This window comes from Molossus molossus, unplaced genomic scaffold (genome assembly GCF_014108415.1).
Source record: "Molossus molossus isolate mMolMol1 unplaced genomic scaffold, mMolMol1.p scaffold_m16_p_6, whole genome shotgun sequence".
NCBI classification, from domain to species: Eukaryota; Metazoa; Chordata; class Mammalia; order Chiroptera; family Molossidae; genus Molossus; species Molossus molossus.
Genome location: NW_023425399.1, coordinates 53,501,085 through 53,518,168, shown reverse-complemented (window position 1 = coordinate 53,518,168; position 17,084 = coordinate 53,501,085). Strand labels below are relative to the sequence as shown.

Genomic DNA, 17,084 nt, shown 5'->3' with positions numbered 1-17,084 from the left:
GTGAAATGGTCAGAAAATACCAGTTAAATTTATCAGGTCTAGTGTTTCACTGAAGGTTACTATTCCCTTTTTGATTTTCTGTCTGGAAGATCTATTCATTGATATCAATGGTATGTTGAAATTCTCTACTATGAGTATTTCTGTCTATCTCTCTTGGTATGTCCATCAATATTATCTTTATATATTTAGGTTCAACCATGCTGGGTATACAAATGTTTACCTCAATTATATTTATTTTTGGATTGATTATTTTATTATTATTTTTTTTATCCTCACTCGAGGACATATTTTTTTTTTTTTTATATTTTGTTCAGATAGAGTGGGAGGGATATATATAGAGAAATATCGATGTGAAAGGGACACATTGAGTGGTTGCCACCCACATGACCCAACCAGGGCTGGGGACAAACTGCAACCAAGGTATGTGCCCTTAGCAGGAACCAAACCCGGGTCTCTCCAGACCGCAGGCCAATACTCTAACTGCTGAGCCAAACAGGCCAGGGCTGATTATTTTATTATTATACAATGCCCTTCTTTGTCTCTTACTATAGTTTGTTTTAAAGTCTATTTTGTCTCATATAAGTTATTGCTACCTAAATTTTTGTTACCATTTACATAAATATATTTTTCCATTTCTTGACTTTAGATGTTTGTGTGTCTTTCAATCTGAAGTGGGTCTCTTATAGACAACATTTTATGAGTACTAATTTTAGTCTATTCAGTTACCCTGTATTCTTTGATTGGATCATTTATTCCATTTACATTTAAAATAATTATTAATTGACATGCATTTATTGACATTTTATTATTTATTTTTTTAAAAGGTCACAAACATGTCTTGAATTTTAATAAGATGCCTTATACACAAATTTGCTATTAAAAATGGAAATAACACATTAAAAAATGTTACAACTCAAACTTTTGAAAACCAGAGAATCTAGTTAATATACTCTGCCTTAACCATGCTCTAGTCTAGCCAAACCACCCAGTGTCTTCTTTTTTACATTTCTTTCACACAAGTTACTTGTTTCTAATTATTGATGTTGAGTTTCATCTTAATTAACTTCAGGCTTCCAAAACAGAATGACAACACTCAAGACCTATTAGTGCTTCTTTGGGTCAAATTAAAAAGGATCTGAAATATATTGAAGTCATTTAAATGGAAACTACATCAATTTCTTATAATTTACTAACACCAAAGTAGACAAGAAAAAGACATCACAGAACTTCTATCATAGGTTATCAAAATATTGGTATACAGTCTATCCTAATCTAGAGTTGCTTACCTAAGCTGCTGTATAATGACCTTAAAATTAGTAGGAAGAAAATAAGTACAAGAATAAAATTTATAGCTAAAATGACTTCATGTCATAATTAATCTCCATGCTAATATCATCAGAAGGATCTCTATCATATAGGCAAAAATGACAGCTATATCTAAATCTTCTGAATCTTGATTAGATCTCAAATTTTCTCTCTAGTGGGTCTTTGTAAAGCAAAGACAGAGTTTGGTATTAAATAATCTGTAATGCCTTTTGCATCCCTTCTTTCTGAGCCATTGCCAATGTCGTCACTCCATGTCCCCTCCTGTAGAGCATGCCTACTGGACCCAGCCCCAGTTCAAGACCCTGTAAGTTTTTTTTCTCTGTCCAGCTGTTGGGGTGAATGTTTTGGTGGAAGGGAAAGGAATTTGGTACTAGGGTTGAGAGTAAAGTCACTAGGGTTCTTTGCTAGTACTTCTGAAACAGCTTAAGGGCCAGATTAATCTCCTTCATCAAGCATTTGAAAAGATTCCAGGGTGGAAGGTGGGCTAAGCTTTTTGGAGAGTTCATTGACAGTCTGGTCACAGCTTGAAGCTCCTCCTAGATTTCCTCCAATGGATTCAAGCAGAAGGTTATAATAAAAATTCTAAAACTGCTACCAATTTGACATTTTATTATTAATATTTTGGTCCTACACTTTTATTTTTATTCCATTTTAAATTATTTTTATTTTTCAATTACAGTTGACATACATTATTATTTTAGTTTCAAGTTTACATCCCAGTGATTAGACATTACATAACTTACTAAGTAATCATCCCAATAAATCTCACACTCATTTTGACACCATGCATAGCTATTAGACTATTACTGACTATATTCCCTATGCTGTACTTTACATCCCCATGACTATTCTGTGCTTTTTAATTTCTTCACCCATTCCCTTAACCCCTTTTTTCTTGGCAATCATAAAAATGTTATCTGTATTTATGAGTCTATTTCTGTTCATCTTGTTCATTTATTTATTTTTAGATTCAATTGTTGATAGATATGTATTTATTGTCATTTTATTGTTCATATTTTTAATATTTTTTTATTCTTAAAAAGATGCTTGTGGGGGGCGGCATTGGGAGGAGGTATATGGGAAAAAAAGGAGAAACATCTGTAAGAAAAATAAATAAATTAATACATTTTTAGAAAAACCCTTGAACATTTATTCTAGTACTGGTTTGGTTGTGATAAACTTCTTTAGCTTCTTCTTGTTTAGGAAGCTCTTTATCTGTCCTTTGATAACTTTAATGATTAGAGTAATCTTGGTTGTAGATCTCTGCTTTTCATCATTTTGAATATTTTGTGCCAATTCCTCTGGTCTGCCAAGTTTCTGTTGAGAAATCAGTTAGCAGTCTTATGGGAGCTCCCTTGTAGATAACTAAATGCTTTCCTCTTGCTGCTTTTCAGATTCTTTCTTTTTAAGTTCTTGCTCCCTCTCTTCTCCTTCTAGTACTCTCGTGATGTGAATGTTAAACTCCTTACACTATCCTCATTTTAAAAAATTTATTTATTTTTTATTTAATTAATTTATTTTTGTTACAGATGTTACTCCTTTCCCCCCACTGATTCACCCCTTCCCCTTCCTCCCCGCCCTGTCCCCAGCTTTGTTGTCTATGTCCATTGTTCATGCATACATGCATATAAGTTCTGTGGTTTCTCTCTCCCCCACCTCCCCCTCTTCTGGGGATTGTCAGTCTGTACCCTACCTCCACATCTCTGGGACTACCTCATTCCTCATACTGTTATGTTCATTATATTCCACAAATAAGTAAGATCATATGATAATTGTCTTTCTCTGTTTGGCTTGTTTCGCTTAAAATGACACTTTCCAGGTCCCTCCATGTCGTCTCAAAGGATAAAAGATCTTTCTTTCTTACAGCTGCATAGTGCTCCACTGTGTATATGTACCACAGCTTTCTTATCCATTCATCTACTGATGGACATTGGGAATGTTTTCAGATCTTAGCTCTTGTAAATAGTGCTGCTATGAACATGGGGGTACATATATGCTTTCTGATTGGTGTTTCAGACTTCTTAGTGTATATTCCTAGAAGTGGGTTCACTGGGTCAAATTGAAGTTCAATTTTTAATTTTTTGAGGTAACACCATATTGTTTTCCATAGTAACTGCACCAATCTGCATTCCCACCAGCACTGTACTAGAGTCTCCTTTTCAACACACCCTCTCCAACATTTGTTATTTGATGATTTGTTGATCGTGGCCATTCTGGCAGTTCTGAGGTGATACCTCATTGTTGCTTTAATTTGCATCTCTCTGATGATTACTGATGTTGAGCATTTTTTCATGTGTCTCTAGGCCATTTGTATATCCTGTTTGGAGAGTTATATATTTAGCTCCTCTACTCATTTTTTAATAGTGTTCTTTGTCTTCCTTTTGTTCAGTTGTATGAGTGCTCTATATATTTTGAAAATTAACCCCTTATCTGATATATCATTGGCAATTAATGCTCTCCCATACAGTGGGTTGCCTTTCTATTTAGATGACTGTATTTTTTGCTTTGAAGAAGCTTTTTAGTTTGATGTAGTCCCATGTATTCATTTTTTTCTTTGTTTCTATTGCCTTAGGTGATGTATCAGTGAAAATTCTGCTGTGTATGATGTCCAAAATTTTATTGCCTACATTCTCTGTTCTGTTACACTGGTCTGTATGCTTGTTCTTGTGCCAGTGTCAGGCTGTTTTGATAACAGTAGCTTTGTAGTATAATCTAATATCCAGTATTGTGATCTCACCTACTGTGTCCTTCTTTTTCAAGATTGCTGTCGCTATTCAGGTTTGTTTGTTTGTTTGTTTTTCTGGTTCCTTATAAACTTTTGAAGTATTTGTTCTAGTTCTTTGAAATATATTTTTGGTATTTTGGTGGGGATTGCATTGAATCTATAAATGCTTTGGGTAATATGGACATTTTAATGATGTTAATTCTTCCAATCCAAGAACAAAGTATGTGCTTCCACTTTTATATATCTTTCTCTATTTCTTTTTTCAATGTCCTGTAGTTTTCTGCAAATAGGTCCCTTACTTCTTTGGTTCAGTTTATTTCTAGGTATTTTAATTTTTTTTTGCCATGATGGTAAATGGGATTGTTTTTTTACTTTCTCTTTCTGTGACTTCAACATTGGTGTATACGAATGCCATCAATTTCTTGACATTAATTTTGTATCCTGCTACTTTGCCAAATTCATTTATTAAGTCTAGTAGATTTTTGATAAAGTCTTTGGGATTTTCTATGTATAGTATCATGTCATCTGTGAATAATGACAGTTTCACTTCCTTCTTTCCAGTTTGAATTCCTTTTGTTTTTTCTTCATGTCTGATTGCTGTGGCTAAGACTTCCAGTACTATGTTAAATTAGAGTGGCAAAAGTGGGCATCCCTGTCTTGTTCCTGTTCTTAAGGGAAATGCTTTTAGTTCTTGCCCATTGAGTATGATGATGGCCTTTCATATGTGGCCTTTATTATGTCGAGATATGATCTCTCTGTTTTCACATTGCTGAGCATTTTTATCAGAATTCAGTACTGAATGTTGTCAAATGCTTTTTTGGCATCTATTTATATGATCTTGTGGTTTTTATTTTTTATTTTATTTATGTGGTGTATCACATTTATTGATTTGTGAATATTGTACCAGCCTTTCATCCCTGGGATGATCATTTGGTCATTGTGAATAATTTTATTGATGTATTGCTGGATTCTATTAGCTAGTATTTTGTTCAGGATTTTGGCATGTATGTTCATTAGGGATATTGGCCTGTAGTTTTTTTTTTTTTTTTTTTTTTTGTAGTGTCTTTATCTGGTTTTGGAATTAGAATTATACTGGCTTTATAAAATGACTTTGGAAGTCTTTCTTCTTCTTGAATTTTTTGAAATAGTTTGAAAAGAATGGGTGTTAGTTCTTCTTTGAATGTTCAGTATAACTTCCCCTTGAAGCCATTCAGGCCTGAGCTTTTGTTTTCTGGGAGAGTCTTGATTACCTCTTTATTTTTTTTAATTGTTATTGGTCTGTTCAAGTTTTCTATCTCTTCCCAGTCCAGTTTTGGGAGACTATGTGTTTTGAGAAATTTGTTTATTTTGCTTAGATTGTCGAATTTGTTGCCATATAATTGTTCATAGTATTTGTTAACAATCCTTTGTAATTCTGTGGTGTCAGTTATTATTTCTCCTCTTTCATGTCTAATTTTGTGTATTTGGATTCCCTCTCTGTTTTTTTGGTGAGTCTAGCTTAGGGTCCATCAATCTTGTTTATCTTTTCAAAGAACAAGCTTTGTTTCATTGATCTTTTGATGTGTTTTTTTTTTTTGGGGGGGGGTCCATGTAATTTATTTCTGGTCTGATCTTTACTATTTCCTTCCTTCTACTTGCTCTGGGATTGTCTTTTAGTTTGCTTTCAGTTGTGAGGTTAGATAGTCTATTAGAAGTTTTTTTGTTTTTTGAGGTAGGCCTGTAGTGCTATGAACTTCCCTCTCAGAACTGCTTTTGCTGCATCCCATAGATTTTGTGTTGTAATGTGTTCATTTTCATTGATTTCCAGGAAGTTTTTAATTTCTTCCTTGATCTCCTTGGTAACCCATTCATTGTTTAATAACATGCTATTTAATCTCCATATGTACTAATGTCTTTGCATGTTCTTGTTGCAATTGATTTCTAGTTTCATGCCATTGTGATCTGAGAAGATGCTTGATATGATTTAAATCTTCTTGAACTTGTAGAGACTTAGTTTGTGCCCTAACATGTGGTCTATCTTTGAGAATGTCCCATGTGCACCTGAAAAGAATGTGAATTCTGTAGTTTTGGGGATGTAATTCTCTGTAGATATCTATAAATCCATTTGGTCTAACGCTTCATTTAGACTCTGTTGTTTCCTTGTTAATTTTTTGTGTATATCTTTCCAGTGATGTTGGCGAGGTACTGAAGTCTTCTGCTATGATTGTATTGCTGTTGATATCTTCTTTGAAGTCCTCCAGATAATTTTTAATATATTTTAGTGCTCCTATATTGGGTGCATATATGTTTATTAAAGTTATATCTTCCTGTTAAATAGCTCCTTTCAATATTATGTAGTGTCCTTCTTTGTCTGTAGCTATGGCCTTCATCTTGAAATCTATTTGATCATATATGAGTATTGCTACCCAGCTTTTCTTTTCCTTTTTGTTTGCTTGGAAGATTTTTTTCATCTTCACTTTCAGCCTATGTGAGTCTTTTGTTGTGTTGTGGGTCTCTTGCAAATAATATATATATGAGTCATGATTTCTTATACAATCAGCTACTCTAAGTATTTTATCAGAGCTTTCAATCCATTTACATTTAAGGTGATTATTGATATGTACTTATTTACTGTCATTTTTTGTTCAGTGTGGTTATATTTTTCTTCCTATTTTTTAAATGAATTACAGATATATATTTTTTAACATTTCTTGCAGTGCTGGTTTGATGCTAATGTATTTACTTAGCCTTATTTTGTCCGGGAATCTCTTTATTTGAACTTCTATTTTGTTTTATACTTAGTTGTTTTGCTTATCCATATAACTTTATTTCAATTTTTTTAGGGCAAAGAAGTTTTTTTTAATTTTATTTGTTTTTTTGTTTTTTTGTTTGTTTGTTTTTTATCCTCACCTGAGGACATTTTTTGATAGTTTGTTTAGATAGAGTGGGAGGGAGAGAGAGAGAGAGAAACATCGACGTGAAAGGGACACATAGAGTGGCTGCCACCCACACAACCCAACCAGGGCTGGGGACAAACTGCAACTAAGGACGTGCTCTTAGCGGGAACCGAACCCAGGTCTCTCCAGACCGCAGGCCAACGCTCCAACCGCTGAGCCAAACTGGCCAGGGCTTAAATTTTATTTTGTTACAGATGTTTCTCCTTTTTCTACCCCATTGCCACCCTCTCCCCATCACCCCCGCCCCATCCCCGGCTCTGATGTCCATGTCCTTTGGTTATGCATTCATGCATATAAGTTCTGTGGTTTATCTCTTGTCACCCACCACCACCTGCTCTTCTGAAGGTTGTCTCTCTGTACCCTACTTCGATGTTTCTGGGTCTACCCTATTCCTTAGACTGTTATGTTCATTATATTCCATATATAAGTGAGATCATGTAGTATTTGTCTTTTTCTGCATGACTTGTTTCACTTAGGATAATACTTTCCAGATCCCTTCATGTCATCTCAAAGGATAAGAGATCTTTCTTTCTTACAGCTGCATAGTACTCCATTGTATATACGTACCACGGCTTTTTTATCCATTCGTCTACTGATGGACACTTGGGCTGTTTCCAGATCTTAACTATTGTAAATAGTGCTGCTATGAACATGGGCGTACATATATTCTTTCTGATTGTTGTTTCAGGCTTCTTAAGGTATATTCCTAAAAGCAGGACCACTGGGTCCAATGGAAGTTCAATTTTTAATTTTTTTTGAGGTAACAGCACATTGTTTTCCATAGTGGCTGCACCAGTCTGCATTCCCACCCGCAGTATACTAGGGTCCTCTTTTCTCCACATCCTCACCAACACTTGTTTGATGATTTGTTGATGGTGGCCATTCTGATAGGTGTGAGGTGATAGCTCATTGTTGTTTTAATTTGCATCTCTCTGATGATTAATGATGTGGAGCATTTCTTCATATGTCTCTTGGCCATTTGTATGTCCTGTTTGGAGAGGTGTCTATTTAGGTCCTCTGCCCATTTTTAAACTGGGTTCTTTTTCTTTTTTTTTGTATGAGTACTCTATATATTTTGGAATTTTACCCCTTATTTGATGTATCATTGGCAATGATGTTCTCTCATACAATGGGTTGCCTTTCCATTTTGATGGTTGTTTCTTTTGCTGTGCAGAAGCTTTTTAGTTTGATGTAGTCCCATGTGTTCATTTTCTTCTTTGTTTTTGTTGCCTTAGGTGATGTATCAATGAAAATTCTGCTGCGTATGAATGTCTGAAATTTTGTTACCTACATTTTCTTCTAGAATTTTTATGGATTCACTGGTCACATTTAATTCTTTTATCTATTTTGAGTTTATTTTTGTGTATTGTGTAAGTTGATGGTCTAGTTTCATTTTTTTTTGCATGTAATTGTCCAATTTTCCCAACACCATTTATTAAAGAGGCTAACTCTACTCCACTGTATGGTCTTGCCACCTTTGTCAAATATTAATTGAGCATATTGCCTTGTGTCCATGTCTGGGTTCTCTATTTTGTTCCACTGGTCTATATGACTGTTCTTGTTCTAGTACCAGTCACTTTGTAGTATATCCTGCTATCTGGTATTTTGATTCCACCTACTTTGTCCTCTCTTTTCAAAACTGCTGTGGCTATTTGGAGTATATTTTAGTTCCATATGACCTTTTGAAGTATTTGTTCTAGTTTTGTGAAATATGTCATTGGTATTTTGATGGGAATTGCATTGAATCTATAGAATGCTCTGGGTAGTATGGATATTTTAATGATGTTAATTCTTTCAATCCATGAACAAGATATGTGCTTCCATGTTTTTATATCTTCCTCCATTTCCTTTTTAAATGTACTGTAGTTTTCTTCATATAGGTCCTTTACTTCTTTCGTTAAGTTTATTTCTAGGTATATTAATTTTTTTTTTGCCGCAATGGTAAATGGGATTGTTTAATTGGTTTCTCTTTCTGTGAGTTTATCATTGGTGTATAAAAATGCCATTGATTTCTTGACATTAATTTTGTATCCTGATACTTTGCTAAATATATTTACTAAGTCTAGTAGATTTTTGATGGCATCTTTAGGATTTTTTATGTATAATATCATGTCATCTGCAAATAATGCCAGTTTTGCTTCCTCCTTTCCAATTTGGATTCCTTTTATTTTTCATTCAAGTCTGATTATTGTGCCTAAGACTTTCACTATAATGTTAAATAAGAGTGGTGAAAGTGACATCCTTGTCTTGTTTCTGTTCTTAAGGGAAATGTTTTTTTTTTTTTTTATCCTCACCTGAGGACATTTTTCCATTTTTTGTTCAGGTAGAGTGGGAGGGAGAGAAAGGAACAGAGAGAGAGAGAGAAACATCGATGTGAAAGGAACACATCAAGTGGCTGCCACCCGAACAACCAACCATGGCCGGGGACAAACTGCAACCGAGGTACATGCCCTTAGCGGGAACCGAACTCGGGTCTCTCAGGACCGCAGGCCAATGCTCTAACTGCTGAGCCAAACCGGCCAGGGCTTAAGGGAAATGTTTTTAGTTTCTGCCCATTGTGTATGATGTTGGCTGTAAGTCTCTCATATATGGCCTTTATTATGTCGAGATATGATCCCTTTATTTTCACATTGCTGAGCGTTTTTATCAGAAATGTATGCTATATTTTGTCAAATGCTTTTTCATTGTCTATTGATATCATGTTGTTTTTATTCTTCATTTTGTTTAGGTGATGTATCACATTTATTGATTTGTGAATATTGTACCACCCTTGCATCCCTGGGATGAATTCCACTTGGTCATAGTGAATAATTTTTTTTAATGTATTGCTGGATTTGATTTGCTAGTATTTTGTTCAGGATTTTGGTGTCTATGTTCATCAGGGATATTGGCCTGTAGTTTTCTTTCTTTGTAGTGTCTTTTTCTGGTTTTGGAATTAGAATTCTGTTGGCCTCATAAAACGAGTTTGGAAGTTTTTCTTCTTGAATTTTTTGAAATAGTTTGAGGAGAATGGGTGTTAGTTTTTTGGTTTTTTTTAATGCTCAGTAGAACTCCCTTGTGAAGCCATCTGGACTTGGGCTTTTGTTTACTGGGAGAGTCTTGATTAAAGCTTCAATTTCTTTTGTTGTTATTGGTTTTTTTCATGTTTTCTATCTCTTCCTGGTCGAGTTTTGGGAGACGGTGTTTTATAGATAATTGTCTATTCGACAATTAGATTGTCGAATTTGTTGCCATATAAATGTACACATTAGCTGTTAACAATCTTTTGTATTTCTGTGGTGTCAGTTGTTACTTCTCCTATTTCAATTCTGATTTTGTGTATTTGGGTTCCCTCTCTTTGTTTCTTGGTGAATTTAGCTAAGTGTCCATCAATCTTCTTTATCTTTTAAAAAAACCAGCTCTTTGTTTCATTGATCCTTTGAATTGAATTTTTGGTCTCTATTTTATTTATTTCTGCTTTCATTTTTACTGTTTTCTTCCTTCTACTTGCTCTGGGGTTTTATTTTTGTTTGCTTTCTAATTCTTTAAGTTGTGAGGTTAGACAGTCAATTAGAAATTTTTTTTGTGTCTTGAGGTAGGCCTGTATTGCTATGAACTTCCCTCTCAGAACTGCTTTTGCTGCATCACATTGATTTTGTTGTTGTATGTTCATTTTCATTGGTTTTTAGAAGTTTTTAATTACTTCCTTGATCTCTTTGGTAACCCACTTATTGTTTAATAGCATGCTATTTAGCCTCCATGTGTTCAAATGTCTTTGCATGTTTTTGTTGCAATTGATTTCTAGTTTCATACCATTGTGATCTGAGAAGATGCTTGATACGATTTCAATCTTCTTGAAGTTGTAGAGATTTAGTTTGTGTTCTGTCTTGTGGTCTATCTTTGAGAATGTCTCATGTGCACTTGAGAAGAATGTGAATTCTGTAGTATTGTGGTATATTAAATCCATTTGGTCTAGTGCTTCATTTAGAGTCTCTGTTTCCTTGCTAATTTTTTGTCTAGAGGATCTATCCAGTGGTGTCAACAGGGTGTTAACGTCCCCTAGTATGATTGTATTGCTGTTGATTTCTCCTTTGAAGTCCTTCAGAAGATTTTTAATATATTTTGGTGTTTTTGTATTCGATGCATATATGTTTATCAAGGTTACATCTTCTGTTTGATAGATCCTTCAGTATTATGTAGTGGCCTTCTTTGTCTCTAGTTAGGGCTTTCATTTTGAAATCTATTTTATCAGATATGAGTATTGCTACCCCAGCTTTCTTTTGCTTTCTGTTTGCTTGGAAGATTTTTTTTTTCATCCCTTCACTTTCAACTTATTTGAGTCTTTTGTTGTGAGATGGGTCTCTTGCAAACAACATATAGATGAGTCATGCTTTCTTATCCAATCAGCTACTCTGTGTCTTTTTATCAGAGCATTCAATCCATTTACATTTAAGTTGATTACTGATATATACTTATTTATTGCCATTTTTGTTTAGTTTGGTTATATTTTTCTTCCTATTTCTTTTACTAATTACAGCAGTTCTTTTAACATTTCTTGCAGTTCTGATTTGGTGCTAATATATTCCCTTAGCCTTTTTTTTTTTTTTTTTTTTAGTCTGGGAAGCTCTTTATTTGACTTTCTATTTTGAATGACAGCCTTGCTGGATGGAGAAGTCTTGGATTCAGATCATTGTTTTTTATGACCTTGATTACTTCATGCCATTCCCTTCTGGCCCCCTAGTGTTTCTTGTGAGAAGTCAGCTGAGAGCCTTATGAAGTTTCCTTTGTAGGTAACCTGTTGCTTATCTCTTGCTGCTTTTAGGATTCTCTCTTTGTCTTTAATTTTTGCAATTTAAATCACTATGTGTCTTGGTGTGTGCCTGTTTGGATTCTTCTTACTTGTGACTCTCTGTGCTTCTTGAACTTAAATGCCTTCTTCCTTCACCAAATTAGGGAAGTTTTCTGTCACTATTTCTTCAATATATTCTGTAACCCTTGCTCATTTTCTTCGTCTTTGGGGACTCCTATAATTTGAATATTATTATGTTTCCAGTTATCCCACTCTTCTCTTAAGCTTTCTTTCTGTTTTTTAATCGTTTTTTCCTTTTGGTTTTCTGATTGGTAGATTTTTTTCTACCCTGTCTTCTAATTCACTGATCCAGTCCTCAGCTTTTTTTCCCCTCTGCTGTTTAGACCTTTCTATGTGTTCTTTATTTCTGATATGTCATTCTTGATCTCTATTTGGTAGTTTTTAATTTCCAATTGGTTGATTTTCAGCACCTCTATATCCTTACTGATGCTGTTGAGCTTCCTCAGGATCATGGCTCTGAATTCTACCTCTGTTAACTTGCCTAACTGCTTCACATTGATCTCATCTTTGGTGGAGGTGTCTTGTTTTTTCATTTGGCTTTTGTTTCTGTGTTTCACAAATTTGGCTATCACTGTGGGCTTTGCAGTCTGCCAAGTTTTTTCTGTGGGTGTTGCTGTTCTGCTGTTTGTGGTTCCCTTTAGTGGGTTTAGATGAGCGAGGGAGGACCCATGTTAAACACCACTGTCAAGTTTTACTTTCCTGGTTAGAGTTGCTAGCCCAGGACTGGTACTGTTATCCTCTAGCTTTTTGCCTGGAGGCTAGCAGTCCCCCGGTTACTTGAAGAGTTTTGGTTTGTCAGTTGATTGAAAAACTTCTTCAGGTGCTCAGCATAAGGGGATTTCCCAAGGGTGGGGCACATGCTTGTTATTAGTGAACCTCAATTTGCATTTCAATGGCCCACAGGGTGGGGTTGAATCTCTGAGGGAGGGGCTGCTGCCTCTCCCCAGAGCCCTGGGAAGGAGTAAGATGGCCACCGTCCTGCATGGCTGCAACTCAGCAAAATCTCTGAGCGCCCTCCAAATCCTGAGTGTCCACACACAGTTCCAGTGCAGTCTTCCCTCCCTCTGCTGGAGCCCAAGGTGAGTGGCTGTGGCTATTTTAGCATCTATTTCAGCTCTGTGCTGTAAAGCCATTGGGACTTTAACTCGAGGGCACTGGTCACTGCTAAGGCTGCTACTGTCTATGGGCTCTCAGCCCCCCTCTTGCACCTCCACAGTCCTACTAGGACCAAGTCAGTGTCCCTGGTTATATGGTCCTCGCAAGCTGCTTTTTTGTTGCTTTTTCCCATTGGTATTTCTGTGTTTTAGTTGTACTTCCAGTTTGGTCCTGGGAGACGGTCTGTGTAGCTTCCATTCACTTCACCGCCATTTCGGAATCCTTGACCTTCTATTTTGAATGATAGCCTTGCTGGATAGAGCAGTCTTGAATTCAGATATTTGTTTTTTATGACCTTCATTACTTCATGCCATTTCCTTCTGGCTTGTAGTGTTTCTGTTGAGAAGTCAGCTGATAGCCTAATGGAGGTTCCCTTGTAGGTAACCTGTTTCTTATCTTCTTACATTTAGGATTCTCTGTTTGTATTTAATTTTTGGCATTTTAATTACTGTGTCTTGATGTGGGCCTGTTTGGGTTCTTCTACTTGGTGCTCTCTTTGCTTCTTGAATCTGAATGCCTTCTTCCTTCACCAAATTAGAAATGTTTTCTGTCACTATTTCTTCAAATATATTCTCTAACCCTTGCTCATTTTCTTCTTCTTTGGGAACTCCTATAATGTGAATATTAGCACGTTTCCAGTTGTATCACAGTTCTCTTACGCCATATTTTTGTTTTTTAATTTTTCTTTTTCTTTTTCTGATTGGTTGATTTTTTCTACCCAGTCTTCTAATTCACCAATCCGGTCCTCAGCTTCCTCTACTCTGCTGTTTAGTCCTTCCAATGTGTTTTTTATTTCTGCTATGTTATTCTTTATTTCTTATTGGTGGTTTTAAATTTTTAATTGGTTGATGTTCTATGTTTCTATGTCTTTACTCCTGGTGCTGATGTCCTTACACATGCTGTTGAGCTTCCTCAAGATTATGACTTTGAATTCTAGCTTTGTTAACTTGCTTAACTGCATTACATTTATCTCATTTTTTCGGTAGAGTTGTCTTCTTTTCATTTTGGATTTGTTTCTCTGTTTCACTATTTTAGCTATCTCAGTTGGTGTTTGGAGCCTGCCAAGTTTTTCTTGTGGTTGTTTGTGTTCTACTATTTTTGGCTCCCTCTACTGGGCTTGGATGATCAAGGGAGGACCCATGTTAAACACCATTGTCAAGTGTTACTTTTTTTTGTAGAGTTGCATGCCCAGAAATGGTTCAGTTATTCTTTAGCTTTTTTGCCTGGGGGCTATTAGTAGCTGTTACTTAAAGAGCCTTTGTTCTCAGTTGAATAAAAAACTCCCTCAGGTGTTCAGTGTAAGGGGATTTCCTGAGCTGGGGCAGTTGATGGTTGTTAAAGGGCCTCAATTTGCATTTCAATGGCCATCAGGTGGGGTTGAATCACTGAGGGAGAGGCTCCCACCTACCCTAAGAGCCCTGGGAAGAAGTATGATGACCACTGTCCTGTGTGTCCGAAACTCAGCAAAAGCTCTGAGCACCCTCCAAATTCCAAGTGTCCCCACACAGTTCCAGTCCCGTCCGCCTTCCCTTTTCCTGAGCCCAAGGTGAGTGGCTGTGGCTATTTTAGTGTTCTATCCCCCTTGTGTGTGCTGTGGAGCCATTTGGGAGTTTAACCTTGAGGGCTCTGGTCATAGCTAAGTCTGCTGCTCTCCATGGGCTCCCAGTCCCCCTTTCGTGCCTCCACAGTCCTTCCAGGATCAGTTCAGTGTCCCTGGTTATGTGGTCTTTACAAACTGTTTTTCTGTTGCTTTTTCCTGATGATTTGCCTTTATTTTAGTTGTAATTTTAGTTTGGTCCTGGGAGATGGTCTGTGTAGCTTCCATTCACTTTGCCACCATTTTGACAATCCTCTAGTTTTATTTTTTGCATGTAGCTGTTCAATTTTTTCAACACCATTTAATGAAGAAGCTTTCTTAACTCCATTGTATGCTCTTGCCACCTTTGTCAAATATTAATTGAATATAATATTGTGGGTCAATTTCTGTTTTTTTTTTGTTCTGTTCCATTGATATATGCCTGTTCTTCTGCCATTACTAGGATGTTTTGGTTACAATGGCTTTGAAGTATAACCCAATATCCAGTATTGGGATTCCTCCTACTTTGGTCTACTTTTTCAAGATTGCTATGGTTATTCAGGGTTTCTTTTGGTTCCATACAAACTTTTGAAGTTTTGTCCTATTTCTGTGAAATATGTTGTTAGTATTTTTATGGGGATTACATTGAATCTATAAATTGCTTTGGGTAGTATGGGCATTTTAATGATGTTAATTCTTCTAATCCATGAACAAGGTATGTGCTTCCACTATTTTTATCTTCTTCTATTTCTTTTTCCAATGTCCTGTAGCTTTCTGCAAATAGCTTTTTTACTTCTTTGGCTAAGTTTATTCCTAGGTATGTAAATTTTTTTTTTTTTCCACAATGGCAAATAGGATTGTTTTTTTCATATTCTTTTTCTGTGAGTTCATTATTGGTGTATAAGAATGCCATCAATTTCTTGTTGTTAATTTTGCATCCTGCTACCTAGCCTTTTTTTGGTCTGGGAAGCTCTTTATTTCACCTTCTATTTTGGATGATAGCCTTGCTGGATAGAGCAGTCTTGCATTCATAACCTTTATTTTCATGACCTTTATTACTTCATGCAATTCCCTTCTGGCTTGAAGTGTTTTTGTTGAGAAGTCAGCTGATAGCCTCATGGGGGTTCCTTTGTAGGTAACTTGTTGCTTATCTCTTGCTGCCTGTAGGATTCTCTCTTTGTCTTTAATTTTTGGCATTTTAACTATTATGTGTCTTAGTGTGGGCCTCTTTGGGATCTTCTTACTTGTGGCTCTCTGTGCTTTTTTTCCTTATATGTCTTTTTTCTTTTTTCATCATCTTAGGGAAGTTATTTGTCACTATTTCTTCAAATATATTCTCTCACCCTTGCTCATTTTCTTCTTCTTTTGGAACTCCTATGATGTAGCTATTGTTATGTTTTATATTGTTTTATAGTTCTCATAGGCTGTCTTTCTGGTTTTTGATTTTTTTTTTATTTGTTCTCTAATTAGGTGATTTTTTTTCTGCCCTGTCTTATAATTCACTGATCTGATGCTTGGCTTCCTCTACTCTGCTGGTTATTTCTACTAATGTATCTCTATTTCTGCTATGTAATTATTCACTTTCAAATTGTTGTTTTTCATTGCTTCTATATCTTTACTCATGCTATTGAGCTTCCTTATGATTATTACAGTTGACCTTCATTTATCACCATTAATCAGTTCCAGACTCTATGGTGATAAATGAATTTCCACAAAGTAGGATTCTTTATTTATAAATCAAATATTTTTGCAGTTAGAGTATAGAAAACCTATTTACAGCCTTCTAAATACATTTTTGTCATTATTAGAGCCCTCTAGACATAAAATAACATCCTTTAGTCACCATCACACTCATATTACCAAATATATTAGAGAAAATAAGACATTAGATGTTACAAATATCATATTATTATTGTTGTTCTTTTAATTATACACAAACACTAACTTATAAAAGTAGTGTAACTTTTTCGATGATGAAGCAATAAAGATGAAGAAATGTATTGCACAGCAAAGAAGAACATGGTTTCTGCTCCTCTGAAGGCATTACCTCAGTAGGAGAGTCTTCAGGTGGTGCAGTATTTTCAGTAGGTGTGTCTTCATATTCTCCTGCTGAAGGAGTACTAGGAGTAAGCATTGGGTTCTGGGTGTGCAGTGGAAGAACATCATGATAGGCAGTTGCTGGCACTGCTTTTTCATATACATGAGAAGGCTTTTGTACAGTTTTATCACTCTATCAAGTACATTCCGGGACCATAATGCATACATCATTTGTGGGTCCCATTTGCCAATCATGTCCTATACTACCTTAATAGTTCTCACAACTTGTGAGAGATGCTCAAGTGTAAGGCCAACTTCCTCTTCCTGACCCCCAGAAACCTCTGTCTGCTCTTTCTCCTCCTCACTTGCAGAATTAGTCATCTCCACTAGATCCTTATTAGTTAAAGGATCTGAATATGTCTCCAGCAGCTCATTCACATCATCATGGGTCATATCCACAAAACCTTCTCCTCCCAGCAT

At 35.8% G+C, this 17,084-nt stretch overlaps 1 pseudogene; it reads right to left on the bottom strand.

Annotated features, from left to right (window-relative positions):
* Positions 1-1,352: 1,352 nt before the first annotated feature.
* Positions 1,353-17,084, bottom strand: LOC118619208 (annotated as a pseudogene).